The sequence below is a fragment of the Talpa occidentalis genome, unplaced genomic scaffold, assembly GCF_014898055.3.
Source record: "Talpa occidentalis isolate TD23 unplaced genomic scaffold, MPIMG_talOcc4v2.1 talOcc4.4, whole genome shotgun sequence".
NCBI classification, from domain to species: domain Eukaryota; kingdom Metazoa; phylum Chordata; class Mammalia; order Eulipotyphla; family Talpidae; genus Talpa; species Talpa occidentalis.
Genome location: NW_023604295.1, coordinates 130,172,493 through 130,198,621, shown reverse-complemented (window position 1 = coordinate 130,198,621; position 26,129 = coordinate 130,172,493).

The following is a 26,129-nucleotide window of genomic DNA, read 5'->3' as shown; positions in this document are numbered from 1 at the left end:
CCACGGAAGTTTCTCATTGTGGTGAGTGCCTGGTGCATAATATACATGCAATAAATATCAGCCAACATCATTATTATCATCAATTAATAAACTAAGAAAAATGTAGAATAGCTATATTTCTTATTCTGCTCTTTTTGGGGTATGCTGTAAGTAATGATCTGCTCCCTCAATCCTTAGGAGAAGAAGTCAGTCTCTTTAAGATTACTGTGAAGTTTTTAAGATGATGACTGTCAAGCTGTTCACATTGTACCAGATACTCAGTAGGTGGTAGGTGGTGCTGTTGTTACCATTATCATCATTTCATAATTTCATTTCCTGTCCATTTCAGTTGATGCATGGATGAATTAAGACCCACAGGCAGAAGTTACCCAGACTGGGACAATACTAAGGAAAAGTCCAACTTTGTGGTTAGTACACACCCTTCTTTAAAATTCATTTTCCCCTCAAAAAGAGGCACTGCTTAGATACCTGCTGATCCAGATTTTTTCCCTTCCCTTCTGCCAATAACTTTTTTTGGAAACACATTAGTTAAATAACTTAAATAATTGAGTTTGTGTATTCGTTTACAGGCTAAGTTTTTACATGTGGATTTATAATTCACCAAACCAAGATAAATGGAATGGCTTGTAAGAACAGTGGTAACCACTTTGTAAAAATTTTTCTAAGGGCCTCTCAAATTGCACTATAACCTTGAAACTTACAAAGCTGGCTCTGACAGTAAAGGAATCCTATTCAAGGGAATTGCTCAATGGAAGGTATCAAAAGTATTAAAATCAATAAGAAAACTATAGGAAAATTACAGTTGTGTGTTGTCAAGATCATACTTGATGTAGAAAACCACTGGTCCATATGATTTTGTCTTATTTGCCATCAAGAAATACTTTAAAAAAAAAGAAATACTTTCAGAGTGAAAAAAAGCCCATTCTTATGGAAATTGATTCCCTTGGAAACAGTATGAAAGAGTTTTTTTAAAAAAAAAATCCAGAAACCATCATGCATTCATTTAAAATTACTTTAAGATTGGAATTTTGTTTCAGAGAGTGGATTCCTATTGTGACCCCAATTTAAAAAATTTAATTTCTGAGAACATAATATTATTATATCAACTTGACTTCTCAGAGAAAAAGCCCTGTCTAAACATCTACCAACTTCACAATAGAGTCGATGGGCACTGTATGATGACAGAATATAAAATAAATGAATGAAATACACCTATTTTTCACATGATTCTATACGTCTCTTGGACTATATGCATGACTGTGACATTCAGAAATGGTATTATGACTAACTTTATGAAAAAAGCAAAGATCTTTCTTCTAGTAAGTTGTTTTTGCTCAATACACCCAAAGACGTCACTTGAAGGTGTGATATTTGTGGGGAGTTGTTGCCATTATTTATCACCCATCTATTCCTGCAGATACTCAGTTGTCATTTCATTTGAAAGGAAGTTGTGGATAACGGAGGTTTACATCAAATTTCCTTGGTAGTCTGTTTTGCCATCTTAAATGTTTTCCCTGAATTTTCATTGGCCTTTTTGGTGTTGTTAGTTTTCATGATGAGAAAATACAAGAAGCAGCCAACTCAAATTTATATATATATACATGACATATTCTATGGTAAACCAATACCAATACCAATATATACCCACTATTTTATTTAGAGTTGATAATACAACAAAATTCCTATTTCCATAAAAACATATTTTAGAGCTTTTAAGTGAAAAGGTTTCAGTACTCTCCAGATGGTTGGTATTTATAATCTTTACAGTGTAATTACCATGTTTTGATTTTTACTTGGGTAATTAAGAAAAGAATGTGTCATGTATATTTGAATCTTGTTTTTCTGGTGATTTTTGTTTTTTGACTATTCCTATTTTATTGTTGATGGTATTTCCTTAAAATCAAATCCTTTCTTAGTATGTTCTTTTGTTGGCTTATTAAGTTGCCTCAGTTCCTTTAGTGGAATAAAACTAAGGATCTAGATGAAAACATAGATACAGGTATAGACATAGGCAAAGGCTAGAGAGTAAGACCTACACACTCAGTGTGTGTATGTATTTAAATTACACAATTCAATTGAACTTATTTCAAGTTCTCCTTATATAACAGTGTCTTGGTTCTCAAAGATTTATTAGAATTATCCTCTCCTTTGCTAAACATACTGTATACACAAGCGTACACCTTTAAGGGACTAAAACAATCTTAGAACTATGTTCTCAACACAACTAATTATAAAATATAATTCAAGAAAACTAGAGAGGTAACTGTGAAAAATGTACTTGAAAAGTTCATCAGGCAGATAAATGTTTAGCTCTTCATATATCTCCATTCTTCTGAAACCAATACATCCTCAGGAGATTGCTTTTGTTTTCTGCTTTCCAATGAGCTGCTAAGCTATAATCCTTAGAAAGAAATTTGCTGGAAAATTTTCTCTGTCAGCTGAGAAAACCCAGAGAAGCTCTGAATGGGTGGTCTGGCAATAAGCTGCATGGTGTTTCTTTGAGGAGACAATTTTTCAGAACACCAAGATGCAATGACTCATTAACCAAATGAATTGTAGCATGAAATTAGTATAAACTTTTAGTGAAACTAGTATGAACTTTTAGTAAAGTGAGTTGAATCCAGGAGAATAAAATAGAGGAGCCACACTTTGGACTCAAAGATACAACATCCAACATCCATTCATTTTTTAAAAAAGATTTATTTATTTATGCATACAAGAGCTGGGGTACAGGCCAGAGATGCAGGGGGTGAGAGGATCCATCAGAGACAGAGTGGGGAACAGAACAGGCAGACTGACTGAAATACACTGCTGAGGGGAGCAGCGGGCAAGACTGGAGAGATCTGCCTCGCCATGTGGGTTTCTCCCTGGCCATCCGGGGATCGAACTCGTGCTGCAGAGGCTGTAGATTGCTTCATAGTGTGGTGCTTAACCCACTTCATAGTGTGGTGCTTAACCCAGGGAGGTCCTCATTTTTTTTTTTTTTAACAAAGTTGTTTGTTGTGCATAAAAGAACTGAGTTTTAGGCTAAAGTTTGGAAGTGAGAGGATTCACCAGAGATAGATTGGGGAGCAGAACACGTGGATTTACTGAAATATACTGCTGAGGGGAGCAGCAGATGAGACAGGAGAGGTCTGCTATGCCATATGTGGGTTAACTTCCTGGCTGGGGCTCGAACTCAGGCCATAACATTCATTCCATGAAGAAAAAATATGGAGGTGGTGGACACACATGGAATGGCATTTTTTTTTTTTTTTTGGTTATTTGGGGATTATATTCCCCAAATGTTATATATTGTATCTATAGCTGTATATCTATATCTACGTATTCCCACCAGTTCTTACTACCCTTTACTCACTATTTTTCCCCCTTTACAAGGATAAATTAAACTCAAGTTAACGCATTTTAAGCAACGCTTTATCATCTCATAACAATACCAACAATTTTGCAGAAGTATGAGGGCTTATGTGGAGATGCTATTTCACTGCCACTTGGTTCAGTCAGTAAAGTTTGTGAAAACATTACCGAAATACACTGCTACACTGTTAGAGAAATATGCAAAGTTAACTCTAGACAATTCTTAGCCCATTTGGTTTTTCTGCAGGTTTTCTATTAGTCAATATTCATAGACTCAACATCAGGCCTGACCCTGTGTTCAAGCTATAATGGCAGGAAACTTTAAGACACACTCAGTATGTTATTCAACCTAAATTCCCAACAAACAATTTTACTTTTTTGACTTGCTCTTCCCCACACTGATCCTGCTTTTTGTGATATGAATGAAACTACAAATAATAACAGTATAATATGGCTGGTGCCCTAGCGGGTGCAATTTTAAAATACCATGGTATTAACTGAAGGAATGGGTCTGACCACTACTGCATTCTCAATGTCTCCCGTATTTTCTCTTACTGAAAGAAAACAAAGATACTGTTTATGTAATACAGAATCTTAGTCAATCCTTAGAAAGTTCTTTTGTAGAATTTCTATTCTGTTATGCTCTCCATTCACATTAATACTCCAAACTCCAGAAACACGAGTTTTTTTTTTTTCACTTATGATTCTCCACTGCTGTTTCCCTCTCCCCCCGCCCCCCAACATTCTACAACAGATAGAGGGCTTTAAAATCATGGCTCCTGGCAAGAGCCTTTCACTGTATAATCTAAGTCCTATATATACATAAAGATAAAGCTATAGCTCTATATATATAAAGATAAAGCTATCTTTACATATAGATCTAGATGGTTATTACATAGCTCTAGATAGATATTACCGTCATTATTAAATCATTAAAGAAAAATAAAATATTAACAACTGCTCTGCTTCAGAAAATCAAAATTTAGGGCTTCCCTGGTGGCACAGCAGTTAAAGACAGAGCTGTCAAGCTATCGCCAGCCACTGCTGCACAAGTTCCATCCTGGGCCAGCCAGGGAGCTACCTAGATGGTGCAGCAGACCACTCCTACCTCGCCTGCTGCTCCCCTCAGCAGTGTATTTCAGTCAATCAGCCTGTCATGCTCCCCACTCTCTCTGATTAATCCTCTCACTCCCAACCTGCACCTCTGGCCTGTACCCCAGTTCTTGTATGCATAAATAAACCAATCTTTAAAAAAAAAAATCAAAATTTAACATTACACAGATTCCTTTCAGTCTTTTGTCAGATGCATAAGTTTCACTTAGGAAGACTCATTTCTTATATGTAGCTGTTGGTTTTTTTGGGTTTTTTTAAAGATTTATTTATTTATTTATTCATACAAACACTGGGTACAGTCCGAAGCCGGGAGGTGAGAGAATTCACCAGAGCCAGAGCGGGGAGAAGAACAGGCAGAAGGACCGAAGTACACTGCTGAGGGGAGCAGTGGGCGGCAGGAGAGGTCTGTGTGCCATGTGGGACCCTCCTCCAGTGGCCGGGGAGCAGCTGGGGATCGAACCGGCGCCACGGAGGCTGCGGGCAGCTTCGCAAGCCAGCGCTCAACAGCTGCGCCACCGGGGAGGCCCATGTAGCTGTTGGCTTTTAAAATAATGTCCCGGGCCTCCCTGGTGGCACAAGGGTTAAGATGCAACCTGTGAAGCAATCTGCAGCCACTGCAGCATGAGTTCGATTCCAGGCTAGCCAGGGAGCAACCCACATGGCGCAGCAGACCTTTACTGACTGGCCCGCTACTCCCCTCAGCAGCATATTTCAGTCAGTCTGCCTGTTCTGTTCCCCACTCTGTCTCTGGTGAATCCTCTCACCATCCACGCCTCTGGCCTGTACCCCAGCTCTTGTATGCATAAATAAATAAATCTTTAAAAAAATATAATTTTCAATGTCCCATTGAAAATACTGTAACTATCACACATTAAATCACTTAATATTCAGAAAAATTCCACAAAGAAGGTACTCATACTTTCCAATTTACCCCTAGAAAATTAAGACCTCAGAGAGATTAGTTAAGCAGCTAGATCATTTCCAAATGCTAAGTAGCAGATAAAAGATTCAAAATCAAGTATACGACTTTCCTACTAAACTTCATTTCCTTTAAGCCTCAGAAGTTTCTCGTATTTCTGATAAAAACTGTGATGCTGTGCAGTTAGGAACTTCATTTAAGACTGGGAAACCATTAACCATAAAATTTGCATGATACGAGTGTGCATCTGGGAAGAAAATCTCAGAGACAAAGGCAGACTCTAGTAGGAAATGTGTCCTGGAGCTCTCGGTAGCAAGAAGATTTGAGGAAAGGTATGAGCTTTGAAGGCTCAGGGTTAAGAAGTGATTCAGAAGAGCCAAATGTTGTATAAGAGGACATTTCAGTGCAACTTAACCAATTATTTCTCTGTATTTTCCTTTCTATATTCAAAGTGACGTAAGAAAATTTATACTGAAATTACCCTAAAAAGCTCTTGTGGTATATATCATCGATTAATCAGTAGTGTTTCTTTTCTCAGTCGTGTGTTTTGCAATAGATGGTATTGTAGAGGTGGGAAAATATGGATAATTTAGTTACAGTGTCTCATTGTTGGATATTCTTGTTATTTCTAAATATTTGCCACTAAAGATAGATAATGCTTTCATAAATCTCTGCACATGTTTAAAGTTTCTCTCTTTTGTGCTATATTCATGGAAAAACACACAAATATATGATTATAAGATAAGGAGAAATGACATTTTTTATCATTTTTTGTTAAGAAAATTATATTACACTACAATTAGCACAATGATCTAGTGTTATAACTAAGTTACCATTATCACAATTTTGAAAAATTTTTCATTTTAAAAATTATGATGCATCATTACTTTAATCAGCACTGCTGTGATAAGGTCATATATTTTCCCACATGCTTATTCACCAATTATATTTGCTCTGTTAAAATTGTCTTCCCCTCCCTCTTATTTATTTAACTATAGGCTATGAAGAATTATGTTTCCTATTTGTATGCTTCTTGCCTGTTATTGATAGAAATCTTTTTTCTATCGCATTTATATACAAAAAAACATTTATATACAGATTTCTAGTCTATTTTACTTTCTACTTTGCTTATATTCTTATGTTGCAGGAGTCATAAAATTTAGGATAGTGACTATTTTGTGATTTTTTTATAACTGCAAAATTTGATAAATATTAAGTTCTATTTTCCACTCACCAATTTAAAATAGTACCTATGAAATATAAATTGAAATGTTTTTCAAATAGCTAAATTCACTACCCTATTTATAAAACAGTGCTTTTATTAAGCAGTTTGTCTATCCCTAATTATTTTAACTGCTACCCTTACCATATCTTTTTCCTTACCTTTTATTAGCTTTAATTATTACCCTTACCATACGCATTATAAATTATTTTTTATTTCATTTTCTCTTCCATTTTTTTATGTTACAAAATATATCCAGCCTTTGTCCATGAAGGATTTCATACAGTGAAAATATGGAAAGGGAAAATGTAACAAATAAACAAAAGTGAAAACAAATAAATCAAGGATGAGAACAAAATGATGACATGAATGAAGGTAGAATATCCTCGCAGGTGCTGTAGGCAGGTGAAAAACTCTGCTCAGTTGTCAAGTAGCCAGTGCAGAAAGGGAACCCTTGTCAATTGTACAATCTCAGTGTCCCTGAGATAGAAAAGAACAGCTATTGAGAAATTCTCAGATCCCTGGGTTCCCCTCAATGAAGGCATCCTAAGAGGTCATAGATAAGTGACTGGCCTATATTCTTGCAGTTGTTTACCAATGATTCCATGAGGCTCACTATAGTCTCCTGGCTCTCCAACAAAATAAAAAGTAAGCTAAAGGTTATACTTTCAGACAACCTTATTTATCTTGTTCCTTGTTGCCTCCTCATTGCCTTGCACAGTCTTGGCACACAACAGATGCTTAATAAATATTTATTGACTGAAAACAGACAACTGTAAATCAGAGACATCCTGCAGGGGAGGAGGAGGGAGAGGGATCAGAGGGAGGGAGGAGCACAAGGGACTGAGGTGATGGTGCACGGGTGAATTGGGGAAGGAAACTCCATGGGGACTACACCTGAGGGGGTGGGGGGAAGCAAATGTTGTTTAAAATGAGCAATGATGTAAAAAAACAAAAAAATAAATAATAAAAAATAAAAATAAATATAGACTTAAAAATAAAATAAATATTTATTGACTAAATGAAGGAGTCAAATATTGAGCGAAACTATCCTTAGATGGAACAAATGACTGCCATTGAGATCCTAGCAGCTACTTTTATTAAGTTCTCCCTTTCACCACGCTGATTTTAAGGGGGAAAAAAAAAACTTACATTTTTTTGTTCTGGAGAAGATTAAGAAAAAAGTTTGCTCTACTGCCTATGTACTTGATATCATGAACAATTTGAAATGTTATACAACAAGTAAAAGCATGATGCACTAACCTTTCAGTATTGAATGTTACCTAATAAACAGCCGGATACTGCTGACATTAACACCTATTATCATGCTGCATTAGTTTTATGTATACAATAACCCTTCCTGGATGATGAACATTTTGCAATTCAAAAAATGACTCATGGAAAATATAGTTTTCATTTGCTAAAGTACCGTAGAATTGAATTTAGAAATGTCTTGCTGTGTTAGAATTGCTTTAATTTGAATGGCAATCCTAAAGCTACAATAAACTTTCAAAACATACAAGCATGTTTTGCTTCTTTCATCTGTATGGGAAAGCAGATGCAAACAAATATAATAATGCAAGTTGTAATCTACTACACAAACAAGCATTATATAACATAGCCATGATGAGCACATCTATTTATAGAACCCAGAGACATAACAGATATAAAGCCAGTTTTTAAAAAATTTTAGATGGCATCTAATAAAGCACTGCAATTGTCATTTATTCTATTGTCCAAAACTTCTTGGCATGTTTGTATGCCTTGATTTAGATTGACCTAATGGGCCAACAATTGGGTTTTTTAAAGTGTAAGCTGAAGTTTACCCCAGAAGATTCACAAGCTGATTCTTTTAAGACAGTTCTAAACTAATACAGTTAAACTAGAATATAAAGGTTAAACTGCTTTTCTCTGATCTCAGTCACGGTGCTAAAAGCCTTAAGCAATCACTTTACCACTAATAATTCTCTCATTTCATTTCTTCTTGATGATTTAATTAGATTTGACTCTGAAGAGCATAGCAACTTGTTGGTCATTACAGCAAGGCTGCATTTAGAAGTGATTTCTTAATAGCCAAAAATGTCTTTCTTTGGGATCTTGACACTAGAGTACTTTCTCATCATTTGGATTTTAGGCTGTCTGAATGACTTCTCAAAGATCCATTCATTGCAGTGATTTACTTTGAATTTGTTCCCAGAAAAATAATGTTTTTCCAGCTTTGAAGATTCAATTAAAAAAAAATATTCATGTCAAAAACAGAACTTAATCTTTGTAATATGCCCCTGTGGGAGAGGGCTAACTCTAAGCCACACTGAATTTAATAGCAGCAGCTCCTCATAAAACCAAACACCATTCTTAAGGTTTTCAACACATACACACCTTGGTATATGTACAACTGTTTACATACAAAGGTCATAAAAGAGAGAGAGAAAATGTGGAGTATCAAAACTGGTATGTTTTAAAATATTCCCATTCCTGTCTAAAATCCTATGATTCTATAATTGGTTATGCCTACTGTGGGCATTAGCAAGCTGGATCTAGATTTGCCAAAGCTGTAACATCCAGTTGTAAACAAGAAAACACACAAAACACAAGGGTGGAACATATAATGTGATCATTTATCTCTAGGCAAGGTAGAAATTACTATAGTTTCTGTTTTTTACCTTCTGAAAAAGAGAAATAATCTTGTATAATCGCTCTGATCATTGTTTCACTACATTTCATGCAAGTTTTGTTACAGTATCATTTTCCCATTCCAGCGTGATTTCTATACAGAATGTTTTCATTTATTTCACCCTTTCTTAAGAGTATGCTTTTCCAATCTGGCCTACAGAGCGGCCTTTCTATGTGACCTTACAGAAGTCACTCAATAGCCTTGTTTTATAGCGAGTTATATAGGTACATACTGGAATGCTACTCACCAGCTGGTTCAGAAGTTGATAGTTTCTGAAAGTACAAATATTTGAGATTTGTGGATGAAAGGTACTATTATGTTATTACCATGAATGCATGATTACTGTAAATACTGTGGTAACCCGGCCCTGAAAGAATCTATTAAGTGAACATTATGCATTCTCTGGGTTTTGAGGTTTCTGAAACTCATCCATCACTCTGGGCCAATTGACATTTTTAAATACCATGAAGCCAGACTATCGGGCAGCTTTGTTTCATTTTCTGCCCCCCCCCCTCCCTCTTCCTGTCCCACCAGCTTTATCTAACCTCTGTAACCAATCATGAGTTGTTTATTACCATTTGAAAAATAGTGTTGAAATGCTCATACACAATCAATCTGTAATTAATAGGAAACGACTTCATGGGGCTGTTTGATGCCCTCTGCGAAGAGAAAGCTTGGGTTGTGTCTAATGGATTTTTTCCATCTCCTTCAGCGGCCATGCATGGCGAAAGGCATGTGAGTGAAGACGGACTGTGTAATGAATTATGAGGCTCAACACTGACATGAAGGACAATCAGGAAGAAAAGGCTTTCATCTGAAAGTATGTTCTGTGGAACAAGGTCGTTGATATCCCTTTCCAATTTTTCATATTACTTTAAAAGGCTTTTTAGTCTTTATGCTGCTTTCAATGATATTTCTGTGTAGTCAAGTGAACTGAAGGAATGATGGCTTTCAGAGAGAGACCTGGGTGGATCTGAATGGAGCGTTTGTTTCTGAAACAATGATAGCTGTGCTCGCTTCCATTTCACATGAGTCTTCCTAAGGGTGTTGCCTCCGACTCGGACATGTTTTATCTAACACCTAGGAGCAAATTTTTTAAAATGTATGGCTTGGCCAATACTGGGTGAGTTCATTCATATGTGGAATATGAAGAAATAAAACAAAGGAACAGACAAAACTAAATGAAAACAAATCCTAGAAATCTGACTGCAGAATGGAGGCTATCAGATTGGGGGGAAAGGGTAGGAAGTAAATGGAAGAGGGGGCCTAGGGGTTGTGGAGGAAGATTACTGGTACTTTGGAGGTGCATGTGGTGTGGTATAATACAGTGTTGTAAACCAATGCTATGTCAATAAAAAATAATAAATTTTTAAAAATTTAAGTCTTGGGAACATTTTGCCTTTTGGCTAGAAGTATAAATGATAACTCAAAAAGTGGGCCTCCCCAGTGGCTCAGTGGTTGAGCGCTGGGTTGTGAAGCTGCCTGCAGCCTCTGCAGCGTCGGTTTGATCCCCGGCTGGTCTCCGGCCACCGGAGGAGAGTCCCACATGGCACGCAGACCTCTCCTGCTGCCCGCTGCTCCCCTCAGCAGTGTACTTCAGTCCTTCTGCCTGCTCTGCTCCCCGCTCTGGCTCTGGTGAATTCTCTCACCCTCCCGCGCTTCTGACTGTACCCCATACTTATATAAATAAATAAATAAATCTTAAAAAAAAGATAACTCAAAAGATCATTAGGATAGCATGTGAAAATCATTGTGCATTAAAAATGTGAACTATTAAGTTAGATTGTAAGATCAGGAGAATAAAAGCAAGCAGGATTGATTGTAGTGTGGCACCGACATTTGACATATGTATTTTTGGTTTATCTTTTTTACATTCCCCTCCATCCTCTCATCTCTTTTTCCCCTTAATTTTTGTTTATTCTAGAAATATCGATTGAGAATTTTCTATGTGCTAGGCTCACACTGGTGAGAAAAAAATGAAAGGTCATGCCCCCACTGAGCTTTAGGTCTAATGGAGAAGAGACATTAATCAAATAATCACTCTACTGAATGTGTAGTCACAAAGTTAGATAAATGATCTGAATGAATGGGAGAAAGCTCTATAAAAGGGCTCAGTGACAATAAAAATCACTAATAATGTGACATCTTGCCGTCAGAAAGGCTTGTGAATGAGCAGCATTCGAGCTGGAATATGGAGAATGTGGAGTTAGCTAGAAGAAAAGGGGGGTGTAGGAAGAAGTGGAATATGCCAGGTCTTGTGGTGGGAAGTTAACATGAAGTTTTCCAGCAAGAAAGCAGGAGTAAAAGGGTTGCAGTTTTCAATGAGGTTAGACAAGGTATATGAAAGGATGCTGAATATTATTAATCGCCAGGGAAATGGAGATCAAAACCACGAGATATTCCCTCATGTCTGTTACAATGATTATTATTAACACTTATACATCCTTGGCAAGAGTGAAAGAAATTGCAACCCCTGGGCACTGCAGGTGGGAATGCAGAATGGTTTGGATATTTTGGAGAATGGTATTGAGGTGCCTCAAAAACTAAAAACGATCTAACAATCTTACTTCCAGGTATATATTCAAAGGCACTGAAATCAGATTTCAAAGAGATGTCTGTACCCACATGTATATTGCAGCTCTATCTCCACTCACATCTTTCACCCTAGAGTTGGAAACAGAGTCCCTGGATATCATAATACCGCTTGTATTTTTCTTATACCATGGTCACAGCATTGAAAATGGTCTCATTTAAATCTTTCCTTGTTTACTTATTAGATCTGGACAGTGAGTGAATAAAATCCCTTAGCATTTTTGAGTCTTAGTTTCATGGTCTGTGCAATGAGATTGTTATTATCTTTTCTTAAGTTTTCAATAATAATAAAATGAGATAACATAAAGAGCATAGACCAGTGCTTGTCTGTAGAGTTGCTTTTTTTAATTCATTTTAATTTTTGGTCTGAAAAAGTAGACAAAAATGAAGAAAATAAAACACAAACTATTAAAGAAGTAATTTTGATAGACATATGGTATCAAACTATATCACAGGGACATTTTATTAGATCAAGATAACTAAAAATAGCTGATATAATGATGAGCTTGTGCCACTGTTTATTAGTAGTATTTATTTTCTCTTTCACTTTTACCTCAGGAGCTTCTTATTTCTTCCTGTCATCTTTCTATGCTATGTATCTCTGGGAAACCCAGCTCAGCATATTTGAATTTAATAAGCGAGGTGCTTTCTTTGCTTTTCCCATGTCTTCTTTCTTAAGTCACAATGACATCTATTACTTGTGTCACAACTTTTTTAGGGACACGTCAAATACTTCTATGTAATTCCTCAATCAGTTTCCTAGTGACTCAAAATATAGGCTAAATAATTAAGTGATTCTTAATAGTATGAACCTTCATATTAGATCCTACACAATGCAAAAAAAAAAAAAAGGCAACAGCTATTCTGAACTATTATACAAAGAAATGAATTAAATCCAGGAATCCACCTCTTTCTCATTAATCTTCTTCAATAACACTAACAGTCTTAGTATTTTCATTTAAGGAAACTGCAAACTCTATGTCATATACATTGGATAAAAAAAGCAATTCTAAAAGAAAATATTAGAAAGCCAGTTAAAAATACTGCTAGGCAAATTAGAGGTTCATGTCAAACTATTTAAAGTATTAAAATAGCATAATCTTAGATTCACAGTTCTAAATTCATGAAATTCAGGATATTTAGATGGTCTTCATTTCTACAAAAGAGGACTTCAAAATTCACTCCTGTTACAGATAGTGAATGACCAGATAAAAATCAGAACTCAAGCCAGCTCCCACCATCTCTGATGTGAGCTCCATTTTGTGTGCCGGATGACTTAATGGAAGCCTGGGGCCGATCAGTTTACCATAGCACAAGGTGTCTCTGTCTCAGGATTTGTGTACCTGCATTAGCAGCAAGTCCAGTCATATATTACACACCTACTTTGGCGTAATTGGAGACAGCTGATGTACAATAGTGCTGAAAGAAGTGTACTTTTTCAACCAGGGAACTTGTAACAGATCCTGCTTCGTTTAGCATTGCCACACAAAGTACCCCCATTTTGTCCTTCCTAAAAGTGCTTGAGTGATTGAAAGTGAAAAAGTAGAGCAGAATAGAATGGGTATGTCTGAGAGAGCCCAGGATCTCAACATTCCAAATGAGATGTAACTTAAATCGTAAACGTTTTTAGTTTGGCAACATGAAATAAATTTATGAGAAAAAAATCCCAGCATGCTGATAAATTTTCGCTAGTTTGCCTCAAGAAGTGTGAATGGTTCATAGACTTAATATAGTAACTCCTGGAACTTCATTCATACTGCTGATACAATGTTAAAGTGAGAGAACAAGTGTGAGAATGTTATAATTCTTCCTTTAACTGATAAGAAAATGATAACAAAAATTACCCGCAAAATTCACAGAATGTGACAGCTGTAAAGACAGATCATCAAAATGCTTTTTCCAACGATCTATTTGATAAGATTTACTGTGGCGAAGGTTTGAACATTAAATATGAACAAAAGAAACTGTGGGACTCCCTTAGCACAGGAAGTATGTGGACACCTTCCTTGGCAATTACCAGCCTGACTTCCTCTTCACCAAAGGTATAGAAGATCAAAGAGGGAGAAAGGAGGCATATCAGAGAGCTCCTGGCTTAAATAGCATTTCTATATCATTTGTGGGTTTCAATTTCCCATGGTTCTCATCTCGTAGACAGCTACCCTTTAATCTCTTCCTGGGCTGCTTTAATCTCTCTCCACTTAGCCCATTGCTAAACTGGGGATAACACCAATACCGTGAGGATTAGCTAAGCATATTTGCTGGTACTTGACAGTCATTGGAGAGTGTATTTTACAAATGTCACTTCAAAAATGGATCTCATCTCTCATAGATCTGTTTAACTATCTCTGACTAGAGAGTTGTTTATGATACTGAAGAAGAGTGACTTGAATATTTTGGATTGATGGCTTTGAAAAATATTTTATTAAATGGCTGTCTATTATTTTGGAAGAATGTGCTTTACAACAAAGTTTAGAAAGAGAGGGAGGAAAAAAGGAATGGCATATTTTAATTGGCATGGTAAGATTTTAATGGGCATGGTAAGAAGTAGAGGGTATCCACAAGAAGCTGCAGTTATAAGTTATAGGGATTGTGAGCTCAGAAGTTACTGCAAAGCAATTGATGTCTACACTCCCACAATAGATAGGGCCTATCAGCCTACCACCAGGCTGGTTGCTATTTTTAGCCAATTATTTTGTGCACTGTTAGTAACCTGCTAGAATTTCACAGGGATGCATTGGTCTTCCTGAAAAGAAGTTGTCCTACATTTGTTAGTGTTTCACATATATTCTTTAGAGCTTTCATTTGCAAGTACCATTTGATTCAGATTGCTCTCCTGTTGGATCGACTGGTTACAGGAACACCACCGGTTGCATTAAGCTTCTCCACAACTCAAAACACTAGGTAACATGGGGGAAATGGCAATCACTGCCTTCATGAAAAGATTTCTTCATTGTATGAACCGATTTGCTTACCAATATAGATCCTGAATGAGTGAGCCCTTATTCCAGCTACCCAGTGCCACAGCCTTCATCAAGCATAGGATGACCACAAAGAGTTCACCTTTGGTGCAGGCTGGCTGGGGGTTAATGCACTTAGCTTAGAGAGTAGCTAATGTGTAGTTATTTTACATTATAAAAAAACTTCTAAGATATCAAATTAATTTTCTTTTGGCAAACTGCTGATAATGGTGGTTTTTGCCATCATTCCCAGGGCCCCAGCCTCTGCCACAGACTGTAATTTGAAATTATTTATGAGCAAAGCTTCTGGGGATGTTGATTCTGGTTCCAAGCAATTCACTGAATTCCTCGGTTGCTACTTCTTTCATAAAAGGTTCCTTCCAACTATTTCATCTTGACTTTGTAGGAATGAATCATGGAACTGAGTCCCAGAAATGAATGATATTCTGCAATATCATTCTGGAACTTGTTTTTCATTGGAAGTGATTTAACATTTCTGCTGTTCCCCTTCTTGCTTTTATCATGTGTAATGACAGTTATTGATCTCATCCTTCCTCCAAAAATGTAGTTAATTATTATTTGTTCTCCATTTCATTTAGAAAATCTTTTTATTTGAAATATTTAATAAACTTTTTGTATTTCTTAACATCTAGTTATTATTATCATTCTCGGACTACTTATTGAATTACAAAGCCATTTCTCATGTCTTTTCTTTTAAAATTGACATTTTCACATTAAATAGATATTATTATTCTCATTTATAGATGAGGAAAGGAAGCTCTAGGAAGTCTATAACATGCTTCAGGTTTCAAGCTAGCAAACAGAGAACTGAAACAAATTTCCTACCTTCTGACTCCCACCTCAAGAAGCTAGGACTTTGAAGTTAGATATAAACCCTGGCTGAAGTTTTCTAACTAAGGACCACGAGCCTTTGGGAAAGCTACTTAATCTCTAAGCTGCAGTGTTCTGCTCTGTAAAATGCCATAATAATAATCAATAACTTTCAACAAGGTTGAGAAGATTAAAGAAAATAATCTTTGGGTAGAGGTGTTCTGCACGGAGTCTAGCACATACTGAGTAGACCTTAGTCAAGCTGAGTCCTTTCCAATATGCGTCTATCTTCTTTGTCAGCTTTATTCTGGTCAACCTTGGATCGAGGTAACTCACGTTAGAACAGTATGCTCTGCTTCTTTTGTTGAGTAACTAATGCTTTGTTACATAAACCTACTTATAAAACATTTATGAAACTCCAGTGAGATCTGATTGGCAATGAAGACTCATTTCCATGGTGATGATTACTCTGGAATGCAGGCTCACCGACATCCTCTATTTATAAATAAGAAATGCAAAAAAAGGAGAAAAAGACTTCTCTTCCTTCCCTCCTTAGATGTAGTTTTAGGACTTTAAAATCAGCTTATCTGAATTTAAAAACATTCTAAATTTTATTTTTTAAAAAAACAAGAAAGAAAAAAAAAAGTCTCCTATATTTTTCCATACTTTCCGAACTCCTAAAATCTTGGTTCTCAGAACAAGAATTTCCAATAGAAGTTCAATCAAGAAGTGCCCATGGATAAATTCCTTTCTTTGTAATGTTCATTACCCCACTAGAATGGAAACCATATGAAAGTAGAAATGGCTTTCATTTTATTTCCAGAACCATGAGGCTAGTAGATCTCAATAAATATTTGTGAAATGGAGGGATAAATGAGAGAAATGAGTATGTGAATGGGTTGAGAATTCTGTGAGTGTGAGGGAGGCTATTTAGAAGTGTAGAAGATGTACTTCTACTCTCTTGCAGTGGATATCAGGAGACATGGATTACAGAGAAGAAAGGAACACGCACCTCCAGTGAATACAGAAATGTTTACAGTGAGTGGAGAGAGAAGTTTCTGCCATAGCATTTCAGGAAAGCAAAAGTTCATGTTAGGGCTGGAATTGCACCTACCCCTGTGCAATTATTAGTCTGCACAGGCTTTTAAATGGATACACATAGCATTAAAACAATGGTTATACATGTGCTCAAAAAATGCCACCATTTTTGTTTATGTGAATGTTGACATAAAAAAATCTTGCTTAAGAATCTGGTTTTGGGCCTCCCTGGTGGGGAAGGCGGTTGACCACAGCACTGTGAAGCTGTCTGCAGTCTCTACAGCGCGGGTTCGATCCCAGCCAGCCGGGGAGATACACACATGGCATGGCAGACCTCTCCTGCCTCATCCGCTGCTCCCCTCAGCAGTGTATTTCTGTCAGTCCGCCTGTTCTGTTCCCTGCTCTGTCTCTGGCAACTCCTCTCACCCTCCTGCACATCTGGTCTGTACCCCAGTTCTTGTATAAATGAAAATAAATATTTAAAAAAAAAGAATCTGGTTTTGCTTGCATCTATGACATCCTGATTGTCCTATTTCTAGTTGAATTTTCCAGTATGCTGTATGCTTTGAGGCCACTTTGGACTTTTTTTCAAAAGCAGTTATTCTGCATTCTGAGATTAACATATCTTGAATGTCACTGGTCCTTAAATACGTATGTGTACTTGGATTTGAAATCAATAAACACCACATTTGGTAGCCCTAGAGATAGCACAGGATGTGGTGGGTAGTCGGAATTCAGATTGGCATGAGAAATATACAAACCTTTAAAAAATAGCACATCATTTATAATTTTAAAGATGAAATCACTCAGTGGATAATTGGAAAACAGAAATACTTATTTTAAAAGTGTATACCACCAGAGATAACCAGTCTAGCTTTTGCTTATATTCTTAAAGTCATAGTCATATAATCAAAATATGTGTAAAATAGATGCATTAGTAACATATTTGAAGAAATACATTTTGGCTATGTGTTATATTATAGATGTCAAACATTATTTGCCCATTCCACACTTTTCTAAGTGATGATTGTGTCAAGCTCTGTACTATGTTTGTAGGAACAGGGTAGAGAGGTAAGGGAAAATACAGGCTATACCCTTCAAGGTTACACTTTTATGGGTGAAGCAGAGCTTTAGCTCAAATAATATTTTATTTACAAAATCTCAAGCTATATTGAGTCCAAGTTTAGCCTCACAGTCTATTAAAGAAAGAACAAATGGGTGATCTCATCCATATCACAGATCATGGAAGCTTCCTTGGACAAAGCAGAGTTGAGGCTGAGGCCAAGGGTAAGAAAGTAACCTTGGGGGAAAAGACAAGTGGTGAATTGGAGGGAAGGATTCAACACACACAGATGTAGAAGGGGGGGCCTCTTGCACTTCTTGGGGTGTAGGGTAAGATGGGGAGTGTTGCGAAATGGAGGTGGAGAGGCAGGCAAGGATGGCATTTGACAGGATTGTATGCCTTGTTTCTGGGATTTTGTTTGAAGCATATAAGAGAGCACCACTGATGGCTTTAAGCCTAGGCATGGGTGTAACTTGATCTATACATTTTCTTCCAATGCCTGACAGAAAGTTATTTATCACTTAAGTTCTATGTCCAGTGGGGTCAGTGGATGGCTCTTTATCACAGTCACTGAGGAATCCAGGCTGCCCACAACTCATCTCTACTAGTGTTTCCAGGATCATAGGAGTCCTGCTGGTGTCTGTCCAAATGCATAGTATTTACATTTTGCAGGTTTTTTTTAAATTATTGGCTATGTAATTTTTGCACAGTTCTTTTCAAAAACACTGAAAACACTGTTGTTATATTCCGAACACATCGGGGACATATAATTGCTATAATTTTATCACCAAATGTCACCCCAGTTTCATCCATTTTACTTGACATGCTGTCTACTCAGTTTAATATAAATCTTGTCTTTCTTTCCTAGTTTCTGGGGAAAAAAAATGTTCTTTTTTTCTTGTTTATTCTTTCCCCTCTTTCTTTTCTACTGATATTTTACCAATAGAGTTAAGATTTCAAATGGCACATGAGGAAGTGCTTGGAGAAATTTATTGAAAAGTGAATAAAAAATAAACATTCCTTCTTTATCTAAACCCGTAAACAACAAGAAAAACTCCCATGCACACAAATCAAAAGCACCATGGGAGATACCCTCAGGAGGGACACCATTTCTCCAAGGCCTCATGAAGTCCATTTATTTTTTTATATATATTTATTATATATTTTTATATACATTTAATTTTTAATTCAAATTAATGCTTAACAGTAGGGTATCTTTTCACTATTTAACTGAGTTTAACAATGTTTAGTAGTTGCTTGAAACGATTCAACATCATTTTTCTTTCTTTTATTATTGAAGTAACATTGCATTCTAATGGCGTGTAAGTTTGAGGTGTTCATTGTTGAGAATCAACATGTGCATATACTACATTAAGTTTATGGCTGAAAGTCCATCTATCTGTCACTGTACAGTTGTCCTGTTTTCCTCATTTACCTACCTCCCACTTCCTTCCCTTTCTGGTAAGCACAAACTGGTCTTACAGTCCAAGAGTTTGTTTTATTTGGCTCATCTGTTTTTCTCTACATATACTATACAAGTGAAGTCATATGGTGTTTGCAAAGGGAGTCAACATTAAAATCAAAATTTACTTCACATTAATGTTTACAAATACATTACTATCAATTTTAAGTATTTCAAACCAAATATCTTGAAGTAGAGAAGGCTTGCTTTCAAATAACTCTTCTGAGGTAACGTAAAGACTGAAGGGTGTTATCTGACCCATAACCACTATATTATCACTGGGAACCCCATGAGGGAAGTTCAAGGTTGAGAAGTTAAGGTGGAGGCCTCTTCCGATGCCCTCTGAGATTCCATTAAAAGAATGTCCTTTTTTAAAAAATTAGGTAACTTTTGTTTAGATCATTTGTGTTTTACAGGTATAGGATTTCCCTCTTCAGGTGTTGTTACCAAACCACACCCACCACAGAAGCACCCCCAGTCCATCCCAATCCAGCCATCTTTAGGGAACAGGTGGCATGCTGGGAAGGGGTGACTGCAGTGAAACAGAGGATGCAACCCCTCGGTAGAGGCATTCAAACTCTTTTTAAGAAAAAACAACACAAACAGCTAAGCAAAGGAAAAACTGTTGCCATTCAGACCACAGGTTTTCAACTCCAGGTTTATCATAATTATAGTGATTTTCCTTTCAAGTTAAACACTTGAATGAAATCTTTTCCTTTCTATAAAAAGAAAGAAATTGAGTTTGAATCAGTGGTTCTTAAACTTTAGACACATAAGAATGCTATGAGAAAGCTTCTTACAAATATGTTGCTGGGCATGATCTCGCAATATTTCTGTCTTTGCAAATCTGAGCAGAAGACATGAGAGGCAAGAGCCCAGGATCCCTGAATCCTGCTTGTGTCCTGTGGTTCCTTTGATCCTATTAACTCTTGAAGGGTGTGAATACAGTCCGAAGGGACGTGCAGAACTCAAGATCACATGAAAAGTTCCAGCCTCGAAGGCATTGTCCCTCCAGCTTCCAGAGTGTTTTTTTTTTCTTTTAAAGATTTATTTATTTTTATAGGAGAGCTGGGGTACAGGCCAGAGGCATGGGAGGGTGAGAGGATTCACCAGAGACAGAGCAGGGAGTAGGACAGGCAGATGGACTGAAGACACTGCTGAGGGGAGCATCGGGCCTGACAGGAGAGCTCTGCCACGCCATGTGGGAATCCCCCTGGCCGGCCAGGAATTGAACCCGAGCTCCAGAGGCTCTGGACAGCTTCACAGCACTGTGCTCAACCTGCTGTGCCACCAGGGAGGCCCTTCCAGAGTGTTTGTTAATGGAGCTTAAGTAATATCAAATCAATCACCTCATCTTTTTTTTTTTTAAAGATTTATTTTTATACAAGAACCGGGGTATAGGCCAGATGTGTGGGAGAGTGAGAGGATTCACCAGAGACAGTGGGGAACAGAACAGGCAGACCAACCAAAATACACTGCTGAGGGGAGCAGTGGGCAAGACAGAAGAGGTCTGCCCCACCATATGGGATTCTCACCGGCCAGCTGGGATCGAACCTGGTGCTGCATAGGCTGCGGAGAGCTTCACAGCATGGCCCACAACCGCCTGCGCCACCAGGGAGGAGGCCCCAATCAACTCATCTTTAGGGTGACTGATTTTTGAAAGATAGCAAAGGGAATTTAAAAAGTCAGCTTTTGGAATTAAAGAGTCTGGGGATTGAGTTCTATTTTGTGCCATATATAGAGGAAGAGGAAATCCAGTAGATTACTTTTCAGTCTCATTTTCAACATCTAGAAAATGGAAATATTAAAAGAATCAACCTCAGGGTGTAGTTGTAAGGAATGAATAAGATAATTTATGTAAACACTAAACATTATATCTGGCACACAGTACAGAGTTAATGCTTGTTATTGACATTATTTTTCTATAACAATCAACAAATTGGGCCTCCCTGGTGGTGCAGCAGTTGAGCGCAGCGCTGTGAAGCTGCCCGCAGAGGGTTTGATCCCCGGTCACTGGCGAGGGTCCCACATGGCACGCAGACCTCTCCTGCCATGCCCGCTGCTCCCCTCAGCAGTGTATTTCTTCGTCAGTCTGCCTGCTCTGCTCCCCGCTCTGGCTCTGCTAAATTCTCTCACCCTCCCGCACTTCTGACTGTACCCAGTGCTTGTATAAATAAATAAATAAATCTTAAAAAAAAAAAAGAAAAAGAATCAACAAATTATGTTGAACACTATGAAACTGAAAATTTTGCTCTTGTTTAACTAACGTGTTTTACATGGCCACTTCCTCACCTTTTAAACATAACAAAAATAATACACAATTGTTTTTATTTCATGTTGGTGGGGGGGATGTATCTATAATACTAAGACAACATTTTAAATTGGGAAATTTCAAATATTTTCAACTTTCTCTGTTTCAAGAAAATATCTCTTCCTATCACTGACATCCAGTATTCTGAGTCTACAACTCATGATATATGATCTACTTCCCTGACTTCTTGTTGCTTCCAAATAATATGAAAAAAAAATCATAGTTTCTGTATTTTTTATGTAAAATAAAAAGAAATAGAATTCTGCATTGGAAAAAGTACCAATGATATGTTTAAGAAATTCCATGAATGTCTACTTTTTCCTTTATTAATGCATTAATACAGGCTATTTTTTATTAAAATCCAAGTGCCTTTGAAATGTACATTCCTCAAAAAACTCAATGCATTGATATGTCTATCCTACTGAAATAATTTCATTAATAGCAATGTTAGAAATATACTGACCTAATAAAGAATAATGTATAAATATATTTAAATTGATAACATCATTCACTTGTTATGGTAAAATCATGTGAATAATTCTATGCAAAATTATTGAAGTTGTGATCAAATTAAATAATTATGATATTTTACTCATTCAAAATAGAGGAGGGAAAGGAAGGAACGAAAAGGTAGTGGGAAAGGAAAAAAGAATCTATTAACAAGTATTTGTTACTTACAATATAATCAACACTTTCAGGAGTTAAGAAGAAACTTTTTGTCTTGGAGAAACTTATAGTCTGATTACATTAAGAATCTGATGCAGAAAAATGAAAGGAGGCATGGAAGGGAGGGGGTGGAGGGTGGGAGGGAAAAAAAGGATGTATAAATAAATGGCCTCTACAATTTATAGGCATTCATAGTAGGAAGGTAAAAGTATGTGAATTTTTTTTAATTTTTAAATTTTATATATTTTTTACATCATGTTCATTTTTTCACAATGTATGCATTTTCAACTTGGTTATAGTCCCCATACAATTCCCACCACCCTTGTTTTGATCCTAATCCCTCCTCCCCACCCCTGTAGTGTGTCTCTGGTTTATAGTTGCTTGTTGATTTTGATTTTTACTTTATTATAATTAGTGTTTTTCCTGGTCCCTTATTTAGGTTTTCTAGATTCCTGCTATGAGTGAGACCATCTGGTATTTTTCTTTTTCTTTCTGGCTTATTTCACTGACCATGATCCCTTCCAGCTCCACCCATGTTGCTGCAAACTGCATGTGTTTATCTTTTTTGACTGCTGAGTAATATTCCATGGTGTATATGAACCACATCTTCTTGATCCAATCATCTATTTTGGGGCATTTGGGTTGTTTCCATAGCTTACCTGTTGTAATTAGTGCTGCTATAAACACAGGGGTGCAGGTGCCCTTTTGAATTAATGTTTCTGTGTCCATTGGGTAAATACCTAGAAGTGGAATTGCTGGATCATATGGAAGCTCCATCTTTAGCAGATTGAGGAACCTCCACACATCTCTCCATAGTTGTTGGACCAGTTTGCACTCCCACCAGCAGTGCAGGAGAGTTCCTTTTTCTCCACAACCTTGCCAACATTTGTTGTTGCTAGTTTTTTTAATATGTGCCATTCTCACTGGTGTAAGATGGTATCTCATGGTAGTTTTGATTTTCATTTCCCTGATGACAAGTGATGTTGAACATTTTTTCATATGTCTGGTGGCCATTTGTATTTCCTCTTTGGAGAAGTTTCTTTTTAGCTCTTCTGCCCGTTTTTTGACTAGGTTGTTTACCTCGTTTTTGTTGAGACTCGTCAGCTCTTTAGTAGGTGAAAATTTTTATATGAGTTTATCCCAGTGAGCTTTTTAGGGAAGACTCATCCTTCAAAAAAGACTCATTCTTTAAAAAATAAACACCTTAGTGAACTAATTGGAGGATAGAGCCCCAACTTCATGACATTACTTAGAAATAATGGAACAAGTGGGGGGTAGGGGTGAAGAGGAATATGTCTGATGGAGAGCAGGGGAGACAGTGGATCTAGGATAGAGATAGAAATCTAGAATTCATGTAGAGGGCAGTAAAGGGTTTAAGGGTGGTGCTTAGTCTTCTTTTAACAACCCACACATTGTTTTTATAATGTTGGCTGCCACTTGTGGGCAAGTAGGAAGAGCTGTGATTCTCTGATCTTCTTAATTCTGGATGGTGAGGACAATGGTGGGTACTTTGGCCAGTGACTACTGTTGCCAAGAGAAAAACAAAAAATCCACACATTAAATATGGGGTTGGCTAAAAATAAACCTATAAGCCTCAAACAAATCAACACCATGAAATGAACTGCGCAGCCTCTTCTCTTTAGTGATAGCCAAGATTTTATGAAAAATAAGAAGGTAAAATCACTGCATTGCAGGGCTGAGCTCACTGGGAAGCATCTGGAAACAGCATCTGTGTAAGCTGCCCATGGAGCAGTACTCGTGTTCTGTCTCTGGGTCAGTCATGATCCTCAGCCGTGGCTTATCATCCCAATGGCCACACTGTTAGCAGGTATAGTAGCTTTTTGAGAGGTTCACCATCCTTTATAAATGCAGGTGTTTAAGAGCCTTTTGTCCTTTTCTGGGGTTTTAATTCTCTATAATCAACACTTTGTCACTCATGGCTGAAGCAGAATCCTTCTTACATCTTTTGGGTTTGAATGCCTCTAAAAATGTCTTTCTCGGGCCTCCCCGGTGGCGCAGCGGTTGAGCGCTGGGTTGCGAAGCTGCCCGCGGCCTCTGCGGCACCGGTTCGATCCCCGGCTGCTCCCCGGCCACTGGAGGAGGGTCCCACATGGCGCGCAGACCTCTCCTGCCGCCCACTGCTCCCCTCAGCAGTGTACTTCGATCCTTCTGCCTGTTCTGCTCCCCGCTCTGGCTCTGGTGAATTCTCTCACCCTCCCGCGCTTCTGACTGTACCCAGTGCATGTATAAAAAAACAAACAAACAAATAAATAAATAAAACATGCCTCTAAAAAAAAAAAAATAAAAAAAAAATAAAAATGTCTTTCTCTCTTGGTTTTTTATCATAACAACATGGAGAAAACATGCAGATGTCTTTACTTAGGACTGTGAAGAATATTTTTAACCTCTCAGAAAGAAAAAGTGGTTGAACTTCAGTGTAACCACTGCTGGCCAGTTTCCTCTGGGAAGGGCTCAATCACTAGCACCAGCAGCCTCTTCAAAGGCAACATAGCAGTGATAGATAGTTATATTTTCATGCTTTGGTAAAAACACTATCTACCCTCCAATCTTGGGGCTACCTATTTTTTTAATTTTATTTATTTATTTACTTCTAAACATCCTTATTTATTTTTTCACAATATAGGATTTCTCCCCACAGGTGTGATCACCAGTTTTTCCACCATCAAAGTGCCCACAGTCCTATAACAGAACACCTATTAGGCTATCATCAGGTCTATCTAAAGAAATACCACAGGCAAGAAAAGAATGAAGTGACATGTTCAAAACACTCAAAAAAAAAAAAAAAAAAAAAAAGCCAGCCTGGAGGACTCAGGTCTACTTTAAAGCTACAGCACATTGAATTATTATTAACTGTGGGATTTAGCAGTAACCACTAAAGTAGGTCAGTGATTGAATAATCTCTGTGGTCTATAGGTTTCCTAGGGCTGTTATAACAAAGTACTACCAGCTGGGTGACTTAAACAACAGATATTTATTATCTCAGATCTGGAGGGTGGAAGTCTGAGATCAAGGTGTCAGCAGAGTTAGCTGAGGTTGCTTCCCCTGAGAGCTGTGACAAAGAATGTATTTCATGCCTCTCTCTTGGCGTCTAGCTATGTGCTGGCCATCGGTGGCGCTCCTTGGCTGGCAGACCCATCACTGACCTTTGTCCTCATCTTCACACAGTTTGCTCTGTATGTATGTCAGTATCCAAATTCCCCCTTTTTATAAGGCCACCACCCAAACTGAATTGAGATGAGCTCATCTTAATTAATTAACAACAACCTATTTCTAAATAAGTTCACATTTTGAGATGCTGTGGGGTTGAATCTGAACCTATATAGAATTTTGGAGGCCATCATTTGACCAATAACAGTGGTATTATGGTGAAAGTAGGGCACCTGCAATTAGAATCCTTCTTGAAAAGATTATAAAGCATGGGTACACACGTTGACCTCTGACTGGCTCTTAACTCTCTATCCTTTATGTGTATTTATATATCTGTCCTGCTATATGCTTTCCAGAGATTCTAGTTTTGTTCTAAATCAAGTCTCTTTTTCAAAGCATTTTGTCCAGAGGAAAAAATAAAATCTTTGGAAAAGACACATCCTCTAACTGTTTGCAATAAATTTCACTAGCCAGCAAATTTGCTGATTTTTCTTACCATTGTGTCTTTTCCCTCATGCCCTCATTGGATAATATAGCAACTCAAAAACTATAGGATGGGGGTCGAGTAGACAAAAAGACTTTCCTTCTTTACTTCAGTTATTATTCCACCTCATATCATGAACTTTGTAGTCCCTCAAGGATTAAAAACATAAATAAGGCATTTTTATAAAGTCAAATAAAGCTACCCTTCTTGAATAAAAGCATTAAATTTCTTTAATTTAGACAATTTTATCTTTCTACAAAGCAATGTGAGAT